The sequence below is a fragment of the Phragmites australis genome, chromosome 12 (genome assembly GCF_958298935.1).
Source record: "Phragmites australis chromosome 12, lpPhrAust1.1, whole genome shotgun sequence".
NCBI lineage: Eukaryota > Viridiplantae > Streptophyta > Magnoliopsida > Poales > Poaceae > Phragmites > Phragmites australis.
In genome coordinates this window covers 31,005,176-31,029,876 of record NC_084932.1, presented here as the reverse complement: position 1 = coordinate 31,029,876, position 24,701 = coordinate 31,005,176, and the positions used below count along the sequence as shown (strand labels likewise).

General features: G+C 45.1%; 1 long non-coding RNA gene across 1 annotated transcript; it reads left to right on the top strand.

Moving 5' to 3' along the window:
* The first annotated feature begins 5,787 nt into the window (after window positions 1-5,787).
* On the top strand, window positions 5,788-16,803 carry LOC133886054 (uncharacterized). The gene is made up of 6 exons (XR_009903324.1): window positions 5,788-6,937; window positions 7,775-7,852; window positions 7,924-8,034; window positions 8,368-8,770; window positions 13,455-13,661; window positions 16,639-16,803. It is a non-coding gene; the product is annotated as an uncharacterized LOC133886054 (long non-coding RNA).
* Window positions 16,804-24,701: the final 7,898 nt, after the last annotated feature.

The window sequence follows — 24,701 nt, the reverse complement described above, 5'->3', positions numbered from 1 at the left end:
GGGTAGTCAACAGACTAAGACCTTGACCCCCTTCATAAAAGAAAGAAAGCAAAAATAGACAACCTGCGATAGAGCTACACCTCCAGGGCATCCACACACGGAGACTGCTCTTGCGGAACAATGGCGCGAAGCGAGAGGCCGCCAGAGGGCCGCAGCGTGCCTGCTGGCTTCGGATGAAGGGCCGAACCTCCCGACGAAGAACCCGAACGAAGACCCCCCGGAGCACCCGGAGTCACCTGACCTACCATATAGCGCAGTGTCACGCTCCGGCCATGCCTCGCCCATAAGTTATGGCGGAAGTTCTCCAGAGCCACGTGAAGCTGCACCGGAGGTGCTTCTGGTCGAAAACCCTCGATCATAGAGTCCGGCATCGGCTGCTCCAGTACTTCAAGGGGACCAACCCCCGCTTAGTGCAGTAGGGTTAGCTGGAGCACCACAGCCACGCGTGCGTTGGACTTCGCGTAGGTCTCCGCAGGTCTAACCATGACCTTTGCGGCAGACCGAAGCCATAAGAGCAGCATGACCGATGCCTCTGAATCGGAGGGTAGCGGCGGACACCTAGACCCAAGGCCGCTCAGGGCATCGGAGGTGATCCGGGCAACCTTTGACGCAAGTGCAGCTAACTACTGACACTTCGAGCGCAATGCCCCTTCCGATGCCTGAGCCTCCTTCAGCTCTCGCCACACCTCGCCCACCATAGCCCGAAGGGTCTCAACATCACCTTCGACCGACACCCGGGCCGCATTGGCCACATCAGCGAACTCCCTTGGCTCCCGGAGGTCTTCGGTAGCCTTGTGCGCCTCAGCCTCTGCTCACTCCCATTTTAGAACCTCCTCCCGCCAGTGACCCTCCTCATGCTCGCGGAGCATCATCTCCTCTCAAACACGACCCTCCAAAGACTCCTCCTGCTTTGGGCCTCCTCCAAGGCCTGACGAAGGCCTTGGACCTCGTCCTGGGCCACGACAAAGGCCTGGCGTCCCCCATCTCCCAGTGCCCTCATCAAAATTACTTGCTACGGGGCACAGCAGAAGAAGAAAAATGACAAAATAAGATACTCAGAACCACACACCGGACGCGGCAAATCACGACTAAACTACTGACCTGCAGGGCTGCCACTACCAGATGGGCCTCCAGTTCCTCCAAAGGATGCTAGGTCAGCGATCGCTCGACCTCTCCACTTCGGAGAAGAGAGGAGGCCACGATGAAGGCCCTTGACGCCTCCGGGCGCAACGCGAAGTCATCCAAAGTCAATACCCCAAGGGCGAGGCCCCTTTCACCATCACGGAGGGAGCCTTAGGGGGCACAGTGCCCACAGAACCGGCCACCAGGACCAAGTCACCAGCCGGTTCAGGGCTCCATGGAGACAAGGCCACGTCCCCCGAGGCAGCCTTTAGGGACACCTCCGGAGGGGTCCTTGACCCCTGCCGGGGCTCCCGAGCCTCTGAGGGGGGAGTCGAAGAGACATCCACCTCGACGGACGCTGCAAATTACCAAGAAACACAAGGTCAAGATCCCGGTGCATGACCAAAATAGGATATAGCTAACAAAGCAACGACGCCTCACCAAGTCCCTCAAACCCTCTCATAGGTGGGCCCCTAACGTCATCGACGTTCGAACCAGCAAAACCAAAATTGTATTCCACGGAGGCCACGCCTCCTCTCTATCTCTGGCCATGGCTAGTAATATTTGGAGAGGCCAGGCCCTTCCCCCAGTCACCACCACCGAGCTGATCCCCACCTCTGGATAGGTCGTCCACGCTCCCAGCCTGCCTCTGACGCTTCCTACAGATCAGTGACACCTCGGACGACTTAGCCGTTGAGCCAGTATGCGAACCTTCGGAGACAGAAGGCCGCCAGGCCCAGATTGGCTTCGCACGGATCGCAGGAGCTGCGTGTGTTCGTTTCCTTGCAACCGTAGGCCTCGGTGAATCCCGCCACACTAGAGCCCCCACTCCAAGATAAAAGCAGATGCAATTATACTACTCCCAACTCTGTGTCAGAGCCACCCGCCACTCCCGCTCCGCGTGAATAGGTGGGCCCAGGATCACCTCCGCGATCTCTGCCGCACTCTCCAGTGGAAGATATCTCTCTGAAAGAAAAAGGCAACTCACATCTGTGGATCAAAAACCAAACAACAAAGATGACTCACCAGAGCTGACGGGGGGCCCAGAGTACACCTTCGACCACTCTTCTGCATCTTGCTCGAAGGCGCAGTCCTAGCCCATCTGGAAGGGCCGAATACGCAACATGGTTTACTCCTCCGTGAGGTCACGCTTGCTCATCTTTTCAGCCACCCTCCGGAGAAGGGCCAGTTGCGAGGCAAACTGATCGTCCGTAATCCCCATCACTGACTCTGGGACGTACGAGATATCCTAGTTCATGGATTGAAGGGTGGATGCAGGGCCAACGTTGTAGTAAAACCATTGCTGCAGCCAGCCGGTATAGCACCGACCGTTAATAGCCTTTGTCGAGAAGGCATCGCGATATTGCGGCCGTATCTGGAAGTTAACACTGCCAAAGCTGAGGGGCCTCTTTGTCCCATCGCCCTTGATCATCTTTGGCTAATAGCTGGCGAAGTGGAGGGCCACGAAGAAGTCCGCCCTCCCTTCACACCCCTCCGCCCGCATGGCCCACTCAAAGGTGGCCAGGCGAGTGATGGTGTTGGCATGAAGCTGTGGAAGCTCTATGTCATCGCTCGCCTGGCTTGCTTCAAAGAAAGCCTCGAACACCACGACCTCATGGGCTAGAGGCTCTGGGACCTCCTCGTCCAGCGGGGGCCGAGCGACGGCTCTAGAGGGAATCTTCCCCTCCCTAACTATCCGATCAAGCTCCTCGTCGTCGATGGCAGACACCACCAGCATGGTGGTCTGCTGGGGATGACTTCTGCTGGCGTGACGGAGCTCCACCCTTGGCGGTGGCCCCATCAACAACGAAGGAACTGGGGTCGCTTGAGGGCCCCACGCCACAGCCGCACCGGTGGCGTCGTCCGCCGCTTGAGTTCCTGCTCTACCCAGGGCACTCGAGCTAGCCATACGGATCACAGGGAGACGGCGAAAGGCACCAGATGATGGAGGAGAAAGAAGAGCAGCAATGGACAGATGCACACGCAAAGCAAGAACCACCGAAGGCGAAGGGTAGAGGAGAGCAAGGCGCAAGCAAAAAAGCCGCTCAGGGTAATCCCTCTCCTTATAGAGGTAAGGGGTAGATTACCCCCCTCCCCCTTCTTTTTTAGAAAAACGAGCGCACGCCCTGTCCCTTCGCCTACCAGGCTACGACCATGGGAGCGGAGCCACCCCCCAGGATCCCCAAACCACAAGATGCCGCGCGTCCCATGTCCGCCTAACAAGGAGTGATCACGCCTTTTTTCACTGGGCGCATTCAATGCCCCTTGTCACCAACGCCATCAAATGGACAGTCCAGATCAAGTGGGTCGAATCTTCCTGTGCAAACAAAGTGATACTAGGGACCATGAGACATCAGACAACAAAGCCAGTAACCGCCGAATGCCCTGCTCCAAAGGAATCGCGGTCCCGACCGCTCCGCTGGCCGCCCTCGTGAGGGGCTACTATTGGGGGTCGTTGTTAAAAACCCTCGACGACCCCTTGGCTCATACAGTCCATGCCCATGGACCCATCCTCTCGAAGGTCGCTTGTGGGCTTCCGGGCTTCAAAGTAACCATCTCCTTAGAGCCATGCCTCCCGAAGCCTCCATCTCTCGGAGCCATACCTCCAGAAGCCTTCACCTCCCAGAGCCCGGGCAAGCTTCTTGAAGACTACGAGGTGAGTCATCAAGCCTCAGAAAAAATCTGCTAGAAGGAGAATGCCGATCATCCTTTGCCTGTAAGGAAGTGACTAGCATTAAGAACCTAGGCTAGTGGACGCCATCTTGAAACCTCTGGCAGCACGGCGCCGGGCCGCAATTGGCGACCCGCTCATCCCCCAGGATTCAGGCACCGCTATAGCTGCTACGGTAGATATTTATTTTCTATGTAGGGTAAAAAGTAGATATCTAGGATAAAGCCATGTAACTCGGTCAGATCCTAGATATCTTACATATAGCGGTAACTTGTATACTAAGTCACGCATAACCCTATAAATAAGAGGTCATGATCGTCTGGGAGGGGAGAGGATAGATAAAAAGGCACAGACACAATGTCACACTGTGAAACTTCCTTTAGACCGATCCATTATTCTACTATCAATATATTTGTGGTATTCCTTTCTCTCAAACTTCGTCTCCAAGCTTGAGTCTCTTTCTTAGAAGAAACTCTCGTCGTACTTGTTGAGGCAAGACGATCTTTTGCTGCAACATATGTATGATTTGATGTTTTCTATTTCTTTAATTAATTTAGATATTTATACTTGTTTTTCTTTTTTGATTAACCTTGGAATTTTTAGCCTTTTTCATCCAAGAATTGATGCGAGGGCTAACATGTGCATCCGAACAAATGCAATGATGTCCGTACTGTTAATGAGTTGTTAGTTCTAACTTATTTTTCTATGTTGCCGGTATAAGTACGCGAGCCTAGTGCTGAGTCTAATACAAATGATTAGCACAAGTTGTTTATTTAAGAGAGTAAAAACGATTTTATATCTTCCTAATTGGTTTTGAACACAATCCGATTGCATCGTAATTCGTAGGCAAGATATTTCTGTTGCCTGTTTGATTGCAGGTGCGTCTAATACAATTGGTTAGAGATTAGCACAACATTTTTAATGTGGGAGCCCGAACTATATTATATCTTGTCTAAGAGCATCTTCAACGATGAGAATTTATTTGTGAAGGGATTCTCGTTCCTTTCAACGATCCAACGGCTTTCCTTCCAACAGCTTTCTTTTACGATTCTCGTTACAAAGGGATTTCTAATATTATTCCTTTCAGGACGAGATTATCTCTTTTTTTCCTTCACAAATCTTTTCACGAAAAACTGTTGGAGATGAGAGAAAATAAAAAGAATAGAAATAGAAAGAGAAATCAGAAAGAAAATAAAATAAAAAAAATATGGTTGGAATGCTCTAATCGGTTTCGAACACCAACACGTTCATGAATATTCATGAATGCCCCAAAAGATCTTTAAAAAATGTGAACGGTGGCTTGTAGAGCACGTAGGCCATGAACGCCATGAGAATAACTTGAGTAGAGAAATAGGTGGCTGCAGTTTTATGCCAGTCTAAGCTGCCGGGTTGTGCGCTGCGCTGTCGCTCACTAGCCGCCGTCTCGCAATGGAGGTCACGGGCTGGCTCGCTGGAGGACAGAATTGGAGAATAATTGCTAAGACAGTAGACAGAGAGTTGAGAATTGGGAGAGTGAACTTTTGTTGTTTCTTTTATTGCACTTATGTTGATTTATATAGAATGAGATAATTACATATTCTTTCGGAAAGGCATCTTTCCTTAATAGATGCCCCTTTAGGAAGGCATCCTCCCTAATAAATATCTAATTGATCATTATGTTTTATATCACAACAGACAGGAGGAGGGCCTACCGTTCGGTTGCCCGCTCGAATTTTTTTTTTTTTGGGGGGAGACACGCTGCGTCGATGTGGTGGTTGTGAGCGTAGAGGCCTGGGCTGCCATCATCTGGCCGAATAGGAGACTATGCTGGTGGGCCGGTTAGGACCTAGCGTATGTGGGCTGGACATATTCACTGCAGGAATCTTTACATATCTAAAGCCCGTCGGGTTTCTCGGCCTGTGATTGGCTGTTGAATATGATCCGTTCGATCGCGAGTAAACGGTACGTTGATGAGGTGGTGTAGAGCGACGTTCGCGGCCAAGCTCCGTGAGCAGCGGAGAGGAATCTAGACTATCTCAACCGCCGCCCCGCCCGTGCGCCTGCCCTTCCCTTGCGCCGACCGGCCTGCTCTTCTCACCCCGCTGCCTCTCCCGCTCCGTCCTCCTCCCCGCCGACGCCTTCCCGAACCGCCGCCTCCACCTCCCCGATCCGTTCGGCCAAGGCCGCTGCGCCACTCGACTGGCCCGGTCAGCTGGCCCCGCCCGCGCGCGCCGTACTCGCCCGCACCGGCCTTGCTCCCGCCATCGGCGTGCTCGGCCGAGAAGCCCCGCCGGCGGATATCCCCTCCGCCTCTCCTGGCCTGGCCGGCCTCGGTTTCCCCCTCACCGGCGCCACCTTCTCTCTCTCTGCTCACTCTCTCAATCTCTCTCTCCCTCCGAGCCGGACGCGCAAAGACCTCCGTGCCGCCGGCTCGCGCCTCAAGCCGCCGCCGCGGAGAGCCACCACCAGTGAGCTCGGCCGGACTTCTTCCCCGCATGGCCTCCATCTCCGCCGGCTCCTCTCTCTCTCTCCAGCTCTGTCCCCCATCTCCCGGCGCCTCCCTCTCCCTCACTGTCTCTCTCTCTCTCTCTCTCTCTCTCTGCGCCGCACGCACGGGCAAAAGCCCAGCCAGCCTTATCCCTTCCGATCAGCCGAACCCCAAATCTCACCGACCGAACTCAGATTCACGCTGAGGAAGGTCGCTAGGACAGCCGAAGCCGTGAACGCCCGGCTCCGGCGGCTCGAGCACCCGGACCCGCGCTTCCTCCGCTACGCGAGCCCGGTGCCCGCCCACTCCGACCACACGGCCATCCTCGCGGCGCCGGAGACCCGCGTCACGATGCTGCCCAATGGCCTGCGCGTCGCCACGGAGTGGTCGCTCGCTGCGCGCAGGGCCATGGTCGGCGTGTGGATCGACGCGGGCAGCAGGTACGAGACGGAGGAGGCCGCTGGCGTCGTGCATTTCGTCGAGCACATGCTGTTCAAGGGCACGGGGAAGCGCAGCCATGGTCGGCGCGATTTTTGCTTCTTTCTTTGGGGTTGGATTGAGCAGTGAAGGACGGCGTGGACGAGATGATTAAGTACGTTGCCAACGAGCCCTCCGTCGGGCTCTACTTCGTCCAGCAGCACGCCCGGGCGTCCATGCCCCTCCTCCTCGACGTCAAGGTCCAGGGCCTCCATCCTAAGCTTGCCCCCTGTTTAGTACTAGCCTAACGACGATGCCTTTGTTCATGTCGCATTGTTCGTTAGGGTTAAGATTCATGTCAGTTCATCGTGTGCCGATCTGGCTTGCGGCGTCGCATATCGTCCTAAGAGCTCAATGGAAATCAAAGATTTGGCATTTATTGAGGGAAATGTTGAACGAGATTGGGATTTCGATGTATATATGTGCTGCATTAATAGCAAAGTAGTTAGGATGTACCTATTTAGCATGTGTTAGTTAGCTACATGTGGAATTGAGTTCATGTATATCCCTGCCGACTGCCGTGATGATAACATGGAATTGTTTCTCCATTCTATTGCTTGATCTAATCTAATTCCTTGGTGTTAGATATCAACCTGATTCCTATAGTTTGGGTACACGTCAAGTTAAACTTGTGCTGAATGAGCTAATAGGATTCTAACTGATGTAGGATATGGTTTGATCTAAGTTACTGCTTTTAATATATTTTTGCCTGGATGGAGCAAAAGCAGTTTGATGCCAATGTTTGTGTAAGAAGTGTAGGAAAAATAGTGTCCACCATCAAATAGTTATTTAACTCACTGTTATAGCATATGTTTATTTACACCTTGTTAACTTGTAAAAATTGTACAGAAAATAAAAAAATTGGGGTGAATCCACTTCTAAATTTGAAATAACAGCAGCATTAATGTAGTTTCCTTCAAGTACCTTTATCTTCAGATTGAACTTTTGTACTTTCAGCTTGATGCATTTCCAGACTTCAAAAGTCAAAACATAATCCAAAATTTTGCTGTTTGAATCATAAGCATTAGTTCCTTCAGGAACCATTGTTGAAGATGGAGCTAGACAATCCTGCATTTCTTTCTGGTAACTGGTCACAACTTTGTATAACTTGCAAAGTAAGTAGCCCTCGATTGAGCGATTTAGTTGTCTCTTTCCTGATTAATATTCTTAGGGATCAGATTTCCAGACCTCATTACAGATAGTCAGACCTGTTCATTCGAAACATTACTCTACATGTGATCGCTGTGTGGAGCAGTTTGACCATCACTGTCCCTGGGTATCTAATTGCATTGGAAAGGTACTTGGTTCTTTTGTGATTTTATACCTTCATAGTTGTGAACTAATGTAGCCACCTTCTCTACCGGATTTGAGTCGACACTCAAGCAACACATGCTGAAAACTTGAATTCAATATATGATCTAAACTGAAACTTGAAATTTAATGAAAGTTAAGACAAAAGATTATGGTACTATCTCTCTAAGAATATTACTCACTGTAACATTATAAATAGCACTATTGTTCCTGTTTGCTGTTTCTTTTTTTAAACAAAAAATGTCCTGTCTTCGAAATTTATTTTCTATTGAATATCAGTTTGTTCTTTAGTCTGATCTATAGTGAACTGTAACTGCAGAAGAACAAATGGGAATTCTTCATGTTCCTCACTCTAGAAGTTTTTGCAATGATTATTACTGGTTCAGCTGCCATTATATCTGTTGTCTGTTGAATTTTGTTCTATGCCTATCCTACTACTTTTCATATTACACCCCAGATAGAGATAAGTAGGCAGCCTTAACATTCGACACCACCATGACATAAGCTTTTACAGTGGACCTTACAATTTACAGTGGAAGTTTTCGGTGCTTCATTTGCTGTTTCTGTCGCAGTAATTGTAAGGGATCCAGCTTCTCTGTCACCCTTTGGTGCTTGGCTTCGTTATTCTGCTTTTCACCATATTGGGGTGGTTTCATTTATCGCAGTGGACCTTTTTCCTTTTCTTTGGTGTTGCAGCTCTAATAGTCATTCAAGCATCGCAGGTATGTCAAAGTTGTTTTTTAATGTAATATTTTTCATTTAAGAAACCGGTTTATTTTTTGCAATCGTGATTCATGAATCCACTAGAGTGCTTGTGTTATGGGCATGAATCCATGAGAGGGATTTTCAGGGAGAATTGGGGTGAGCTGGCGACCAGAGTCTGGGGGTGTGAGAGCTTTAGGGTTTAACCCTTTACTATGGCTTGCCTTCAATTGATACATCACTTCTCTTTATATAGAGAGGATAACTTGACCCTAACTAATCAAATCATAATAATCCAGATCTAATAGATAGCAAATCCCTAACTTACCTTATCTAGGACTCTCTAACTTCATGGGCAAGCAACCTTCATATATTATGTAAGTGGGCCTGCTACATAAGTAACAATATGACAGTAATACCAAGTTTTAAGGATCAGACCGGTTGAGACAACGCTATTCTCAGTGATATATTTCATTGATCCAGTTCTCACTAACAGGTTTAACCACGGCTCCCCCCAAAAAGAGAAAAAAATAAAAGGAAGCACTCCAATGCCGCGCGTTTTTTCTAGTTACCAATCTAATTGGCACTTTGCGTGTTTTAAAACATCCAATATATATCTAAACTATAAAGGAGCGAATGCGTTTGATGTCGAGCATTCTACCTTATGGTCTGTTTCCTGCCTTCCCCTCCCCCCTAATAAAAAAAAGATCAAAACCGGTCTTCTCCCTCTCACTTCTCACCTAATAAAAAACCAATCAAAACCCGTGCCCCTCCCACCTCCCCCCTCCCTCCTCGTTTAAAAACCACAAGAAAAAACATCTTCACGACACAAAACTAAAAACTGAGAAAAACCGAACCACCCCCATCCTCCTTCCCCAACCACCCGCCCATTCTCCTCGCCCATGTGCATTGTGTTATCCATCCGCCTCCCTCGCAGCTCGCCGCATCTCTTTTAAGGGTTTTCTCCACCTAGCCTCCACTCACGCATGCACATCGATGAGGCCAGCAGCTGTGCAGGATGCGGAGCCAGGCCTTTCGAGGGATCCGCTGAAGCTCATCGCTCCCTTCTCTTCTCTCTCCCGATGGCGACTCTAGGGTTTAGGTTCCAGACGCATGGCGCCCACGGCCAGGCCGACATGGGCGATGGCGGACTTGGGCCCTTGGTCCGGTCATCGAGTACCCCTCCGCTCCCGACCTACCCCCAGTCGCTAATGACCTCGACCTCCCCAAGCCACAGATGAACCCGATGGCCCTGAGATCCCCTCCGCTCCCGACCTTTCCCCGGTCTCCGATGACTCCGACCTCCCCAAGCCGCTGAGGAACCCAACGGCCCTGATCTCCCCCCTACTGTCGACAACCCTGATGCCCTTGACCTCCCCCACACAGTCAAAGACTCCAGGTCCCCAAGCATCTCCCCCACGCCACCAAAGTACCACACGCCCCCGAGCTCCTCAGGTTGCCAACCATCATAACGGGCAAGGTAAAAATTGGATGCAATGTACTTTGATCTGCATGCCCCCAATTTGAATGTACTTCGATTTGTTCATGTACAACTCCTTCAGGCTTCGATCTCTTTGATGTGTATGTCCCTAATATGAACATACTGCATATTCATTTTATTTTTTAATTGACAACCAGTGCTGTCGAGGCAACGGGAGGACGAATCCACGTGACCCGCCTGCACTGTTGACCACCGACCAGTATGATGATGATGGTGATATGGTTGTGAGGAACCGTCCAAACAGTATTCTAATTAATCATTAAATCGATCATTTACTTAATCACGACTTTAACAATTAAGCAGAATATCGTTTCGGTAGTTCCGACACGTGTTTTGTGTATAAGATCGGAACACATGGTAAAGAGCAAGTAATTAAAGTTATATTACAAGTCTTTAGTCATGCAACCATTTACATCAATTTACAACAAAAGAAGCAACTAAGCACCTGAAGGTTAAACCTATTAACAACAAAAAGAGCAGCACCATATGCCCTTAGGCACCGCCTCAAAAGCCTCGCCAATATAGTAGGATGAACTACTCTTGTCTGTCACCACCGCCGGCGGGTACGAAGTAGCCAAATACCGCCTCTTCCTTACCTGCAAAATCTGTAGAGTAGTTGAGTACGAAGGTACTAGCAAGGATTATGCATTGGACCATTAGCAAGGAAAAATGCCACAAAATTAAGTAAAACATATGCACCCGCAACCTAGACACATATGTGTGAGCATCTCAACTTACCCAACATACCCTTCCAACCCTGTAACTACCAACCCGCACACAAATATAAATGGAACCATAATAATACATCAACAACCAGTCTTCAACCTTTCCCAACATACTATCCATACCACCATTCCACATTTGTAACTTTACGACTGATGCAAATGAATAAAAGTATGTTCATGACCGAGAGCACGGCATTTTGAAATGTTTTTACACCCTGCAGGGGATACTCTTGGACCCACACGACTCGATGACCATACGGCTCACGTGTCCACACAGACCCACGCAAGGGGGTACTCGTGTCAACCTTTCCTAATAAGCTCTAACCATTTGGATCGTGCATCACTCGGCGCGGAGGTATCTAGAACTACTCCCGGAGCAAATTAGATACCTCTACAAACTCGTCTGCTCACACCGTCGATGTTCAGTCCTAAATGACCACAACTATAGAGTTATTCAGCTTGTTTTACCATTAGATCGGCATGTGGTGAGTAAGGTATGTGCTAGAGACAATTGCACCGACGAACGGTCTTAAACGATGCAGGCAGTCTACAGTTTTCGGGTTCCTCTTCCGAACTGCCTCGAGGATTCCTTTTGAGCAGAAAACACCCCTAACACCGCCCACATCTCGTCTCATACTCACTACTCATCCAACCATCTCAACATCATAAATGTATTCGTAACCCATAAGTGAGCCTTATGCTCGCGAACAAAGGCGGTACCGTCGCTTGACTTCTACTGTGGACCTAAGCATTGCTAAGCATATCGAATAAACTTGTAATTAGACATCGATTATGTGCTCAAGGTTACAAGGATATGGATGAACGACAATTCAAGATAGAGATCATGCAATCAACATAGGTTTTATCCATTTTTGCCTGACACTTGACTCGCTAAATATACGACATATATAAGCATAATTTATCAATTTTAGACTTCATTCAATTGAACAAATGGTGCAATATGTTTAGATACTTACCTTGCTGCTCTGTCGGTTGCTTGACGCTACCTGCACACAACTTACAGAAGTGGGGTGTCTCGGTATCGCCCTCGCTCACCTAGACCGTTTGTTCAATGACTTCGAGACCCTGGATAAGCTATCCTAAGTGCACCTAGCTTCAACAGGCTAGCGGTCAGACCGGCCTTGGGGTGGCGGTCAGACCGGCGGCTAGCAAAGAGTTTTGGCCTCTAGCGGCCAGACCGCATGCATGCTGGTGGTCAGATTGCTACATGGCGGTCAGACCGGCCCTAGTGGCGGTCAGACTCCTATATAAGTTTTCAACTCGGATTCTCTGGTCCCAACTGGCAGTCAGACCGACCCTAGCGGTGGTCAGACCGCCAGACCTTGTCGGCAACGACTTTGTGGTGTCACCGGTAAGGACTCCGATGAAACCTTCGATGTCAAAGGGTATTAAAATGCTCTATGGGACTATTGGAGTGCTTCTAAAGTGATTTGGACAACATTCACTGAGATAAACTCCAAATACTCTATGGGTTGGATCTAGGCTAGGTTTAACTTGGGTCTACACGACATGAGGGTCGAATCGAGCTTGGAAACAACGAGAAATGGTAGGGGATAGCTCATCTCAGCTTATGGAAGCTTTCTATTGGATTGAAATGCTTCGGGGAGGCTTCGATTCGCGGATCGGCTCCCGAAGTGGTGGTGAAACTTGAGGTCGATGAATGAGTCTCCAGTGAGGGAGAAGAGGGGGAAGACTTAGGGAAGTCCTCCGGGAAGCTCGTGGGAGTTCCCACCTTCGATCTCCGACCTTCGAACGCGAGAGAGAGAGACGAGAGAGTGAGAGAGAGACGATCGACCACTTAACTAGAGCCTCTGTGTGCTGGCGGTCAGACCACAATTTTGAAATCCACGTGGCAGCCCATGTGGTAGGGCACCTGGCGGTCAGACCGTGGGTGCCCCCGGTCAGACCACGTGGAGGGTTTTTTTTAATGAAATTTTTCTAAGTGTCCCTTCTACATCCTCCATCTATTTTTTCCTTCTCCAAGGTATGTAAGGATTCTCTAAAGTGCTTTAAACCATCTTTAAAGTATTTAGAACATGTTTAACTAGTTTTTGATAGATGAATACGCATAAACACATGCGATAAGGATTATATAGGTTTAATTACGTAATTAGCATTTTTAGGACGTGACAATGTTCATAAAATTTTTCTAGGTAGTTCTTATTTCATGCCATTAGGCTACTTTTTTTAATTCTTTGCCTCTAAAATGTCATCATATGTGTTTGATCAGCATAGGCTTATTACCAAGTTATGTGTTATGAACCATACACTGATGCATGAATCATTACTATAAAAGCTATTTTTTGAGACATCTAGAGTTCTTTTCTCGTAGAAATTAATTTTCACATGCGGTTTCTTATATGAAACATCTGTGATAATGACAATTATTTTCACAAGCGGTTAATATAATGAACCACCTATGAAAATACTAATTTTTATAGATGGTTCCTTATGTAGATCGCCTGTGATAATGGAAGATTTATACAAGCGGTTACTTATATGAACCACATGTGATAATCTCTCTATAAACAGTACCTGCCCGCGGAGAGCTTCATTCATATCAAGCTCGCTATGTCCGAACAGAGCAGCTCAGAGGCTGCAGCAAGATTTGAAAACAGAGGGGGGAAGATTTTGTTTTTGAATTCCTTGGTGAAGCCATCTAAGGTAAGGATCTCTCATCCCTAACTAGTATCTTTTTAAAGTCTAGATTTAGATTTAAGGCTTAATTAAGGTTTGGATGTGATCTAGAGATGTTCATGGTTCTAGCCATTTAGATCCTCGATTTAGCTAAAATTTGTGGTCAATGTTGATTCAATTGTGTAGATTTACATGATTCTAGAATTATATTTTGAAAACATGGTTAGAATTTGATATTTTTAGCCTCTAGAAGGTTTTATCATAAATGAGAATTTTTTTGGGTAGATCTAGATCTAGATGTAGAGGGAGAGAGTAATGAATTTGCTCCAATGTAGATTCAATTGCGTAGACATATTATAATCATGACAAGCTCAATTTTTCCCATTTTTAATAAAAATCTTTTTTATTATGATTTTCTTATTAATTAATTTATGTGTCGGAAGATTAACTCCAGTCGCAGGGATCTCGAGAGACCCCTTTTTAGAGATTCGGTCGGGGGGATAATCCTGAGTATGTTCGTCGGAGAAATAAATGGGAATGAATGCAATGGCCGGTGGTGGGGGTGTGGCCTAGTGAAAAAGAAGTAAATGCACTGGAATTTAGACAGGTTCGGGTCGCACGGGGACGTAATACCCTACTCCTGTATGGATACTATAACTGTCCTGAGGAAGTCCTTCAAGGATGTTGCTGGTTACAAGAATCTTAATCTATCTAAGAGCCTGGGGCTCCTTCAAGAATGTTGCTGGTTACAAGAATCTTAATCTATCTAAGAGCCTGGGGCTCCTTGTTCTTCGGCCTGTCTCGTGCTGCTTGCCTCTCAGCCGTTGTTTCTCTTGTGCTGTGTTCTTGTCTATGCTTCAGGATTTATTCCAGATGCATTCAGCTATGTGTTCCGCTCTCTTCTTTTTTCTTTCCTCTTTTTTTTCATCATTTTCCTCCTGTGCTGCCAGCTGCTTTAAGTACCCGCCGGCCGCAACGTGCCCCGAACGGGAGGGGGGGCACAAGTTCCGAGACACCATAAATGGAAAGGGCGTCATCATTTCCTCTGGGCAAAGTGACCGGGGGTGGAAAATACGTCGCACGCCCGGTCATCTGTCACAATAAATGCCCTGGCAACAGGCGCCGTGGAGAGGACACACCGGGCAGCCGCAGAGCAACCCGGCGTGCCCGCCCTGCCTTGCTCCCCTGCCACAGCAGCGCGGCAGACGGAACGCCTTGGTCCTTACGACGTTATCTTGAGACAGGCCGGATGGCACGGGACGGGACCTGTGCAATTAATAACCCCACGCCTCTCTGCCAGAACGTGGCAGGGACTGACGCTGAGCGCGGCGGGAGCAGTTGGAGGTGACAGGCCACGCACACTCTTTAAATGCGGTCTCGGACCTTTGACTGATTGACACCTCATCGGTGGGCCCCTCGGGGGCCTCCACCAAGGGACTTTCTGGGTCGTCGGGGTACCGAGTGCTCGGGGATACTGTTTACCTCCCTGAGCACTCTCTCCCGAGAATGCTCCTTCTTGTCCTCAAGGAACCGAGTGCTCGGGGGTACTGTTCATCTCCCCGAGCACTCTCTCCCGAGCACTCTTGCTCGGATCCTCAGGGGACTGAGTGCTCGGGGGCTGCCGCACGCAACCCCGAGCACTCTCTCCCGGAACTTAGCTCTCTCGGTCGTCGGGGGACTAGGGTGCTCGGGGGTGACCGTACACCTTCCCGAGCGCTTTCTTCCCGGTACTTAGATTTCATTGGTCATCGGGGGATTGGGGTACTCGGGGGCCACCGACTGTGGCCCCGAGCGCCTTCTCCTGGGACTCGCTCTTTCCCACCTCGTGGGAGAGATTCTGCGGGATGGCGCCATGTGGCGGATGGCTGGCCTGGTCTCGGGATTCAGGGACCCCCGGTTCCTGATACACCGACACTATGGATTTAATTTTGTGGTTGAAATTAAAGATGGGTAGAGCATGTATGTAGGATGCGCCAAGACATGAACAAATATACATCAAAGGATATATACTTTTATTGAAGTTGCTGAGAAGGACGCTTTGACTAAGAAGATAAAGAAAATACAATGTTCATGCTCTGACTGCAAGAACCAGAAATTATGGGACAAATCAAGCATAATCAAATCATACTTGATCTTGAGAGGTTTTGTTGAGAATTACACATGTTGGTCCAAATACGGCGAACAACGTATATGCGAATCAAACGACGACATCACTGCTAATCAAGTGGATGGTGAAGATGAGGGAGTCGAAAGCGACACTGATGTTATGATGGATGATGATGTTGATTTTGATTTGAAGGAAATGTTGTGCCATGCAGAATCGTATGTTTTAAGGAACATGAGAGGTTTAGATAATTTCGAGGCATTACAGAGGGCATAGAAGGAACTTTTGTATGAGGAATCGAAGGGCTGTGATAAGGAGTTTACAGTGTTGCATTCGGTGCTTGAACTTCTAAGGTTGAAGGCCAGCAATAGATGATTCGACAAGAGTTTCTTGGATCTATTGAGTCTCTTAGCAAACATGCTTCCGAAGTCTAACTTCTTGCCCACCACCACTTATTAGGCAAAGAAGCTTATTTACCCGTTGTCATTAGATGTGCAAAAAATATACACGTCTAAACCACTGTATCCTCTATCGTAAAGAGTATGAAGCTTTGGATAGATGCCCAATGTGCAATGCAAGTCGGTACAAGAGGAATGATGATTGTGAGGACAAAGATGCTTTCGCTAACGCGAAGAAGAAGAAGAGTAATGCTGGTCGTGATAAAGAAGACACTTGTTCCAAAGCGGAGAAGAAGAGAAGAAATCCTGCCATGGTGATGTGGTACTTGTCAGTGATCTCCCGCTTGCAGTATTTGTACTCGAACCCTAGGGACTCTGAATTAATGTGTTGGCATTTCGATAAACGCAAGAAGGATGGAACTAAACTTTGACACCTTGCTTATTTGGTTCTGTTTTCGTTGTCAGTATTGTTTTAACTCTTTTAGTTGTGTTTTCATTGCAGGCACGGAGGATCGAATGTAATCACATCTTGCTCAAAGACGAAGATATCTAAAACATCCAACGTGACATATGCTGGTTCATCATGCGCAAAGTCATCTACAAGAGTGACATGTTTTTTGACCACGGAGGTGAATTAGCTAGCCATCCGAGGCTTTGTGAGCGGGAGAGGAAGGATATTTAGCAATATTAATTGAGTTATTGTTGTACTTGTGTTAAATATTGTCTTTGATGTAAACATTGTGTTGAAATCTGCTATGTTAAAAACATGTGTTTAAATACTGTTGAAATCTGTGATGTTAATAATCTGTCTTAAAAATCTGTGTTAAATATGGATGGAATAAAATATATGTATATTATGAATTTGGAATGAAATGCATACTACGAGCGGGTTCTTATGTCACCAGCGTATATTATTCTATCTATCTACAGGCGGATACTAAAGTGCACCATTTGTGAAAATCTATTTCCACAAACGGTTCACTTAAGAAATCTCATGTGAAAATAGATTTTCACAGACGATTCGCTTAAGGAACCGTCTTTAGAAACCTATTTTCATATATGGTTTGTTAAGAGAACTGTTTATAGAAATCTATTTCCATAAGCGGTTACTTAAGTGAACCGCATATATAAATAAGTTTTCATAGTTGGTCTCTTTTGTACTTGTGAAAATTGTATATTTTCGCAGGCATTCAATCAGAAACGGGTGCGCTAAATACCTGTGAAATCAGGTTACCACCTGCCTCTAAAAATATTTTTTAGTAGTGAGTACTATTAGATTCTTTCATTACATTCAGGCTAGATTAATACATGAAGGGACAAGTTCATGTCCCTTTAGGAGATATTCCTCCCTAATGGGTGCCTCTTTGGAAGGCATCCCTTTCCAATGAATGTCTAATTGATCATAAGAATTTGTGTTATAACACTCCCCCTTGATCAATTTGATCATCTATATATAAAGCAATGAAATCTCCTTCCAAAATTCTGTGAAAAAAATATGAGGAGAAATAATCATAATATGCCATCGAAAACTCCTTAAAAATCCAGTGAGAAAAATTAGGAGAAAATGATGTGGCATATCTGCTTGCATTGATATTGTCTCATTAAAAATCTTATATGAGAAACCATATTGAAAAAATTCATAAAGGAAAAAAGTACAATATTTATGACATGAGGATCATAACAGGTTATGTATTAGAGATTTACTCCCTCTGAACTTTGCATATCTTAAAGTCGTCTCGTATCAATTCCATAAATGGAATAAATATATTGGTAAAGACTCTATGAATAAATATGTAAGATTATCACCTGATATTGTTTGCAAAGCAATACAAGCAATATTATCTTCATAGATAATGTTAGATGATTCTGATGAATCAATAACACACGATTCTTGTATGTGATTAATCATTATGTGAAGTCATACATATTTATATGATGCTTCATATAATTATTTTATAATGATTAGTGGAAATAGCCACGAGAGTCTATTTTGATTACTTCCATGAAAAGGTTTTTCCACCGTATAAGAATACAAAGTCTGTCTATGATCTGGTATTAAGGGGATCAAATAAATAACCAGTATCTATATATCCAACTATAATCATATCTTGTTTTTTTTATAGAATAAACCAAAATTCTTTTGTACTTTAGAGATATCTGAGGATCTCTTTTACTCTTGCACAATGGTATTTTGTTGGAGTTGTGCTATGTTTAGCTAGCAAGGTATCTGCAAATGCAATATCAAGTCTGTTGTAATTTGTAAGATACATTAGCGCTCAAAAGGTATAGAGATATGGAACTTTAGATCTAAATATCTCTTTATTATTATCCCAAAATTTGAATGGATATTTATCCATTCTAAGAGATTGAATGATCATAGGTATTTGGATGATATATTCATACTGAATTTCTTCAATATGTCCTGGATATATGCAGACTAGTATACAAGTATTCCTAAGGGAATATACTTAAACTGTAGACTTAAGCAAAATTTGATTTTACCTAAATTATTCATCTCAAATTTCGTCTCAAGATGATTGCGTGCTTCTTGTGTATTTTCGATGATATGGATATCATCTACATACATCGAGATGATTCAAAATCCTTTTGAGGATTTCTTTACAAACATATATGAGCAATCATCATTTGAATAACACTTCTGCAGAAGAAACTTATTCAGTCGGTTGTACCATATATTATCCGACTATTTTAAGTTATGAAGTGACTTTACACAATATATGTCGTGATTTACTTTGGAATTCGGAATTTCAAGTCCTTCAGGAACTTTCATATATATTTCTGAATCAAGTGACCAGATTCTGCCAATAATATTAAATATTAGAATGTTATTCCACTTATAACTGGAGAGAATATTTCATCAAAAATCGATGCCGGGTCTCTACGTGAACCCTTGTGCTACATGTCTCGCTTTGTATCACAACCTCATTATTTTCATTCCGTTTGTGGACAAAAACCTTTGATCCCATAGGTAGGATATATTGAGGAGTAGGTATTGCTGTAGTAAATACATGTCTTTTATTGAACGAGTGTAATTCTATCTCAATTGCTTCCTTCTAACTGGTCCAGTCTAAGTGTTTGAGGTACATTGCCATGGCCATTGACTTTGGCCTTGATCCAATTGAAGATCTTTTGTATTTTTTTAGGAGAAATATTTGTGAACAATTGTAGTCTTTCTATTGTATGATTCTCTAGAATCAATATAGTTTTGTGGATATTTCATTTACCCTTTTTGACTCTTCGTGATTCCCCACAATAATGGAGTTAGGATGTTCTAATATCCCAGCACTTTAAAATAGTGCGCACATTTGTGCTAGGCCGTGGATGTTGAGCATCCATAAGAATTGGATATTGAGTATCTATAAGGTGTCAGTTAACTTCAGGTTGATTTGCATTTACTGTTCTATTTCCGCGGATACTTATAGAAAGCATTATCTCTTGTGATCATACTTCTCCCTCTCTTATTTGCATTTGGGAGTTGAGTGGTTTTATTAGGAACGTCCACTCTTTCTGGCGCATTGAATGTGGGGATATGATTTTGTGATATCTTTGTTGTCAGTAAATGTATCTGACAGATAATTTGTAATGTGTTGCAAATTTATGAATATTCGAACTTCATGTTTAGATTCTTTAGTACGTGGATTTATGGACTGAATATCCATATCTAATGACTGAATGCATGTGGCATTCTAATTTATTTCTTGGTATTCTTTATGGTACTATTGATCTCCTCCTAATGCATGTAAATTGTGCTCGTCAGCGTACCAGACTATAAATTAGTCCCCTGTTAAGGGCTTGAGGTATTTATGATTGACAAAAAATATACCTAATATAAATCTCCAATTTCTTGTGAGGGCCTATTGATATATACTGATGTGGTGATATCGGTATATATGCAACGTAACCGAATTATCACAGATAGAAAATACTTATTTGATTTTCACGTACTTAACTGCAACGGGGAAGCCGTATAATATGCAGTTGATCTTATTTGAATTAAATCTGCGGCGTGTAAGATCGCATGATTTCCAACATGAGGTTGGTTAATTGCAATTCTAAAGTAATGATTGTGCAATTAATTTTAACTCTCTTAATGAGAGGTTCAGCTAGACCAATTTGAATGTGTACACATAGGGTACTTAATGCTCCAAATTAATGCCTAAGGCGTTACAATAATCATTGAAAGCCCGTGAAGTAAATTCAGTGGCATTGTTCATTGTAATGGATTTTATCCCGTGTTCATGATAATTTGCTCATAATTTGATAATTTGAGCAATAAATTTTTAGATGCATTTATGAGCATCATAAATACCTTAATAGTCAAGATAATTGTTGAATATGAGTACATATATCTCCTTAAATGCGTTCAAATAGATTGAGTGGCTCATTTTTAATTTTAAGGTAAGATAGTCTTAAAATTAATTTACCTTTGACACAAGCAATGCACACAAAATTTGTAGATTTTAGGAATTTTGCAACATTTTTATGTTATGATCAAAAGAATTGCTGATAATTTTTCTTTTCATCATTAAACTAGGATGACCAATGACAATCATGTCAAGTCTTGAATTTAATCAAGATTCTAAAAAATTATCTTAAACGCAACATATAATACAGGATTGATGTATGTATGATATAATTCAGATGTAAATGAAGGAATTTTCTCAAGTACTTGTTTGTCATATCCGTTATGGTGATGAAAAAATATTCATCATTGTTGTCATTATGAGTTTCCAACAGAAACTATTTTGACAGATATCTTTGTAATTTAATAAGGTATGTGCAGAATCAAGATACATGAGTGTATCATTGATTATTATTTAAATACCCATAGGAAGAATGATTATGGTTCTGACGGAACTGGCAATCAATGTATCGCACCTAGCTGTGTTTTTAATATTTCTTTGTCTCTTTTTAAGAGTATGAAAATACTTTGTCTCCTTTAATATTGTATTAGTGGTACAATTATCCACTAAACATATTGCTTCCTTCATCTGAATTTTTCCATAAATTTTATATCAAAGTAAACTCATATATAGAATTCATATCAATAATATCTTTTAAAGATACAAATAATGACAACAATCAAATTACAACATTTAGTAGTACTGAGATAGAATTATAATAATTCTTGAGGATTTAGAGACTAATTGATATCTCCAAACACTTCCTTTTAATTTGAAGGATTGTATTGTTGCTGATTTGGACTCTTCTTGCCAAATTAGACAATCTGAGAAGATCTGAACGGGCCTAGCTAGCTTCCATATGTGCAGCTTTAATCCTTGGATGGAATCTACACCGTTATTACTCGGTTCCACAGTGGATAGATAGTCATATGTTTTTTTTTCTCTGATTAATGTAGGAATTTCCTCAAAGTGCCTAATAAGTATAAGTTTTGCATGACCCACGTGTCATACTCCTTCCCAACTTTCTTCCTCCTCTGCTCTATGTATCTATCTTTCTCTCCCGGTGAACTGCGCAGCGTGGAGGACAAGCCCGTCAAAGAGTCCCGCGTCGTCCCTGGTGCCCTTCTCCTCTTCCCGTCAGTCACCGCCTCAGCCCACCGCTGGCCGGCATCAAAGAAGAAAGGACAATAGCAGAGAGGCGCGGCCAAAAGTGTTCGAATAGGTCGTTTGGAGGCGTCAGGCGACTCGACTGAGAGTTGGAAATGTGTGGCGTTGTTGTTGTACGTGTTGCTGCATAGTGGAACCTGCCGCCTGCCTGAGGCGGAGCTACGAGCTCGGGAGTGCTTGGCTGTACTCAGATCCGAGAGAAAGGAGCCGGTGGCCGTCCCGTATGTGCACGACGCCTTGAGGAGCTGCCGATGTGCGGAACCCATAGAGGTCTTGGAGAAGAGATGCCGTGTGCAGGCTATGAAAGGAAGGAATTTTGCCAATTGCTATACTGATTGGTGAGAAATTGAAGGAGAAGGTTGTTTCAGGGTTTAGCAGGCTGCATCCTGCTTTTTTACTTGCCATGTAATGCTTCCTATTGGGAAGAAAGCGGTGCTTAACGCCGTGGTGGAGGAGCCACTGGTTGGTGGTTGCTGCAGGTTGGACATGAGCTGCTCTTATGCGGAGATGGTGATGTCCTGAGCTGCGCGGCGAGGAAGGGCAGGATGCCCGCGTCCGCGAGAGGCACGCAGATCTACGGGTCGTCCTTAGCGACGAACGTGAGCGTGGCGAGAGCACTGGCAGCCACCAACAGATTGTGACGCCCGTTTCTCCCCCTCTCTCCATTCTCTGTGACGCGTGGGCCCGCCATTGTCCCCGACCTCCCGCACCTCCCACGCCGCGCTTCAACCGCCGCCCACGATCTCCCGTGCACGTTTTGCCCCTGTCTCCACAACCGCTCGTCCCCTCCCGCGGGTATAAATCCCCCCCCCCCCCCCGGCCCGACATCGCCCCCGCTTCAACTCCCTCTCGCCCTCTTCGTGCCGAAATCTGCCACCGAAGATCCGCTCGGCCACCTCACTGTCGCCGTGCCGCTCCACACCGCCACAACGCCGTGTTCGCCGACCGCACTCGACTTTCTCCTCCATTGGCCGTGGAGGTTCTGCCACTGCACCGAGCTTTCTTCACCGCCGAACCATCGTCGTTGAAGCCCGCCATAGCCGCGCCCCTCCGGTCTTCCTTAACACACCGCGACCCGTCAATCGAGTTCTTCGTCGCCCCCGTGCCCCTTTTCGCCGGTTGCCGTCGAGATCTGGGCCGCGCAGCGCCGTTCCACGCTTCTCCGGCGAGAGCGCCGCCACGGAGCCTCACCGCCGTCACCATCCGTGCGCCGGAAGAGGTAAGCCCGCCCTCCACCGTCCGATCCGTAGCAACGGCTCGCGAGCCAATAGGAAGCCGCCACGTGTACTCATAATCCGGTCAGATTATGTGGTTCACGTCAGCGCCACGCAAGCCGCCACGTCAGCGCTGTGTTCGATGTGGCGATCCAGTCAGCGTTTTTTGCCGCGTCAGCATCCCCGATTAGCGATGACGTCACTGGTGACGCAATAATTCGGTTTTCCTTTAGAAAATAAATTACGAAAATAGAATAATTCCGAAAATAGGTTTTCTTTATTAAGAAAATTCCAGAAAATAGTTATGTTTTAAATAAATATTTTTAATATGTTTTAATTCAGTTTAATTCTAAAAATAGTTTTAATATTAAGGATAAATGTTTTTAATTAGAAAATAGTTTTAGAAACTCTAGATTATTTCAAAAAATGTTTTAAATATGTTTTCTTTGATAAAATAAATACTTTTAATATGTTTTGTTGCATATAGAATTAATTTTAATTCTAAAAATACAATTAAATTCTATAAAATTGTTTTAATCAGTTTTATGCTATAAAATAATTTTGAATTTTTTTAAATAAATGCTTTAAGCCTTTTAAAAGTTAAAGAAAAATAGTTTTTGCCACTTTTAACTGTTTAAAAATTTATTTAGCCGTAGATTTCGTGTCGTAGCTCTGATTTGAGTGATTCTTGCGTCCAAATCTTTCTAGAATCGTAACCTAGCTAGCCTAAGCATTTGTTTATATTGTTAGCTTCGTTTTGCGCTTGTTCTTAATGTGTTGTTCTATCTACATATAGACGATCATATTCTGGAGCCATTCAAGAATATTTAAGATCAAGACTTCGGTGACTTTGAGCAGCACTTCGGAGAAGGCAAATGCCTTTGATCTCATTGAACCTATTGTAGGAAAGTGTCTCTTATTTCTATTGCAGACTTGTTAATATGATTCCCATATTTAGGGTTTACTAGTACTTTTCATATTATCTTTGTCGCTTGTGTTGTAGTTTGGGTATCAAGGGTAGAAATGCTTAGTCGTGCTGTCGAGTTGGGTGGGTTAAATGTTAATCTGTTTAATGGTCTATACAACATGAACTGATCTGATAATCTTGATAGCAACATAGATACTTAGGGACTTGAGCAAGTGGACCGAGGGTGGTTGTGACATTATGGTTATCTCTGGTGATGGTATTATTCAGTTGCCTGTGGATATGTTCCAAGCGGTAAAGGTCATTCTGGTATTGATGGTTAATTTACCCTTGTGGTTAGTGGTAGTCTTGAACAAGTTGATGGTTAAGGACCGATTCATGGACATGTAACCCGGCACAATAGCGCAACCACAAGGTTTATATGGGTACGGTCTGACCAATTAATTAAATGTCCTCCTTATTCTATATGCACCAGTTGGCTGTTGAGTGGCATAAGATGGGGTCTCTGTAGTGGATGAAATCTTTGTTAGCGGTGAAACCTTAGTATGTGTATACAGATTTGGAGGCACTTTGTAAAGGTCTTGTAGTGATCTCCTGGTGGCACACCATAGAAAGTGTGCAAATGCTTGGTCGGCACATGTCGGAGGGTGAACTCCTCTAGCGGGGATCCGGAGGGACCCCCTTTTGAGATTCGGCAGGGGGATGATTCTGAATCCGCCTTGTGGGTGAAATAAAAGGGAATAAATGAGATGCAGGTGGGGGTGGAATGATTGAATGCAAGAAGTAGTAAATGCTCAAGGGATTTTCAGACAAGTTCGGGCCGCACTAAGCGTAA